General features: G+C 40.6%; 1 non-coding gene across 1 annotated transcript; it reads right to left on the bottom strand.

Moving 5' to 3' along the window:
- Positions 1 to 1,212: 1,212 nt before the first annotated feature.
- LOC131641244 (small nucleolar RNA R71) lies at positions 1,213 to 1,319 on the bottom strand. Its single transcript, XR_009295467.1, has one exon. It is a non-coding gene; the product is annotated as a small nucleolar RNA R71 (small nucleolar RNA).
- Between the last annotated feature and the right edge of the window lie 2,209 nt (positions 1,320 to 3,528).

Below are 3,528 nucleotides of genomic sequence, written 5' to 3'. Positions count from 1 at the left end.
AATTAGAACTTATTTATTTTCAAAAAATGTTTTTACACCCGAGCGGGATGGCGAAAGGGTACGTTAGGGATATTAGCATGTTCCGAGTCAACAGAGCGAAAGTTTGAGATTAGGAGATTTAAATAGGTAACGACTTCATAAAACAAACATTTTATTAATTACGTTGTTTCAAAAAGCTTTTCTAAAATCTAATGGGATGGCGAAAGCGTACATTACGAGTTAGGATAGTAGTCTAAATCAACAGAGCAAAAGTTTGAGAGGAGGACTTTTAATCAATTGAATTAATAAAGATTTTTAATCGAATTATGCATTAGCCAATGGACCTTCGGATCACCTAAAGTTAAACGAAATACATACTGATATCCGTCTATTATCATATTTCTTATTATTCACAATCACTTTCCCTTAGGAACAATCAAATTATTAGTAGCCTTAGCTTTACATAGTAACCTTAGATAACGGTAGATCGATTCATAGTCCCTGTGATTCGATATCTTTTAAAACTACACGACACGACTGTGCACTTGCAGTCATCAGATTAATAGACACGTAAAGTCGCGATCAAGTTTTTGGCGCCGTTGTCGGGGACTATTTAAGTCGATATCGTAACTCACTGTTACACCGTAGAGACTAGGGCAATTCTTTCCTTACTTTCTGGACGATTGTATGCCAAATACTCGTTCACAAGGAGGAGATTTAATACAACGAATTAACGAGATCGAACATTTCATTAACGTCAAACATCGAGCTCGCAATCTTCCCGAGGTAGCACCAATTCCGATTAATCAGGAATTGACCTTTACTGATCAAATCAATCAAATTATCCCGAAGTTAGAGATGGCTGCTATTCGTCCTCTTAGAGACTATGCCGCTCCTTCACGCGCTGAACCGCACTCAAGTATCGCACCACCTGCGATCGAGGCGAACAATTTCGAACTGAAACCTTCATTGGTACAAGCTGTTCAACAGAATCAATTCTCTGGAAGCCCTGCAGACGACCCCAACCTCCATTTATCTGTGTTCGTGCAATATGCTGACACTGTCAAAGCTAACAACGTTAGTTCCGAAGCTATTCGATTACGTCTCTTTCCTTTCTCCTTGAGAGATAGAGCTAGAGCGTGGCTTCAATCCCTGCCTTCTAATTCCATAACTACATGAGACGAATTGAAGAGAGTATTCTTAGCAAGATACTTTCCGCCTAGCAAAACTGCTATGCTAAGAGGTCAAATCAACGGATTTACCCAGAAAGATAACGAATCACTCTTCGAAGCTTGGGAACGATATAAGGACATGCTTAGACTATGCCCTCATCATGGACTCGAACCATGGCTGATCATCCATACTTTCTATGGTGGTCTCCTTTATAACACTAAAATGACTATAGATGCCGCTGCTGGCGGAGCACTAATGGACAAGCCCCATGATGAAGCATACAACCTCATAGAGAACATGGCACAAAACCATTACCAATGGGGTGGAGAACGAGCCGCTCTAGAGAAAACCCAAACCAAAGGAGGAATGTACGAAATAAGTGGTATAGACCGTGTTAACGCTAAAGTAGACGCTTTAACTCAAAAGATCGAAAACTTAACCATCACTCCTTCAGCCACCGCTGTTGCCGTAGCACCTAACTGCGAGATTTGTGGATTAACTGGACATGTAGTTGCCGAATGTCAACTCTTGACTGGAATCCCATCTGATCAAGTAAACTATGCTCAAGGAAACCCTTATTCTAACACGTATAACCCTGGATGGAAAAACCATCCGAACTTTTCGTATAAGAACAACAACGCGTTGTACGCGCCTGGACAAGCACCTGTTGTCCCACCTGGCTATCAAAAAGCGCCTGTAGCTGCTCAAAACGCCCCTAGGAAGTCGAATCTAGAAATCAAGATGGAGAACTTTATAGCTTCCCAACAACAAACCAATAAGGACTTCCTGAATCAAAACATCCACAATAGCGAGCAACTAAAACAATTATCGAACAATGTAGATGCCTTAGCTACGCATAACAAAATGTTAGAAACTCAAATTTCACAAGTAGCTCAACAACAAGCACCTACTGCTGCCCCTACTGGCACGTTTCCTGCTCAACCACAACCTAATCCTAAAGGACATGCGAACACGATAACACTACGAAGTGGAACGAACTATGATGGACCTATTGATCCTAGAACTCAAAACGCACCCATGTCCCAACAAGAGCCAAAGGAAACCAAAAAGACATCGACTGATGATCAAACTGCTAAGACCGATGAGAATAACAACGAAGTGGAACCTGAAAAAGAAAAACCTTACGTTCCACCACCACCTTATAAGCCACCAATTCCTTACCCTCAGAGATTAGCTAAATCAAAAACCGAAGCGCAATTTAAAAAATTTGTAGAACTTCTGAAACAATTAAACATAACCATACCGTTCACAGAAGCCATAACCGAAATGCCTTCGTACGCTAAATTCTTAAAAGAAATTCTATCGAACAAAAAAAACTCGAGGATAACGAAACTGTAACACTTACCGCTGAATGTAGCGCTATCATCCAAAATAACATGCCTCCCAAACTGAAAGATCCTGGTAGCTTTTCTATACCCTGCGTAATAGGAAAGACTATTATAGAGAAAGCCTTGTGCAACTTAGAAGCCAGTGTTAGTTTGATGCCTCTTTCAACCTGTAAGAAGCTAAATCTGGGTGAGCTTAAGGCAACGAGAATGTCTCTTCAACTAGCTGACCGTTCAGTTAAATACCCTGTAGGTATGTTAGAAAATATCCCTGTTCGTGTAGGCCAATTCTACATCCCAACTGACTTCATCATAATGGATATCCAAGAAGACTCTAACATCCCGATCATATTAGGAAGACCATTCCTAGCAACCGCTGGTGCAATTATAGACGTCAAGCGAGGAAAGCTTACCTTCGAAGTAGGAGAAGAGAAAATAGAATTTATTCTTTCCCAATTCCTAAAAGCACCTTCTATAATTGACACATGCTGCTCTGCCGACATAATCGATGAGTGTGTTAATGAAATAAAATCCGAACCACATAAGGAAACCGAGATCCTAAGAATTCCTATACCGCCAATATTTGAAGATGACAACTGGCGTGGGGAATATCAAGATAACCACCTGAGTGAATGTTTAGCATTAACTCCTGATCCTATACCTGGGCCTAAGAAACCTGCTATAGAACTTAAAACACTACCTACCGACCTTAGGTACGAATTCCTAGACGAAGAACAAAACCGACTAGTTATAGTTAACGCCAATTTAGGACAGACCGAGACTGAAAAATTACTCACCGTCCTAAGAAAATACCCAACCGCTTTAGGATATAACATATCAGATCTGAAAGGAATAAGTCCTTCCCTCTGTATGCACCGCATCATGCTCGAAAAAGATTGTAAAACCTCTAGGGAACATCAAAGGCGAATAAATCCAATTATGAGCGATGTGGTTAAAAAGGAAATCCAAAAACTGCTAGAAGCCGGAATCATATATCCAATATCCGATAGTAAGTGGGTTAGTCCTGTTC

Source organism: Vicia villosa, unplaced genomic scaffold (assembly GCF_029867415.1).
Source record: "Vicia villosa cultivar HV-30 ecotype Madison, WI unplaced genomic scaffold, Vvil1.0 ctg.003592F_1_1, whole genome shotgun sequence".
NCBI lineage: Eukaryota > Viridiplantae > Streptophyta > Magnoliopsida > Fabales > Fabaceae > Vicia > Vicia villosa.
Note: the sequence above shows the minus strand (reverse complement) of the source record. Positions and strands in the feature narration are given on the sequence as shown.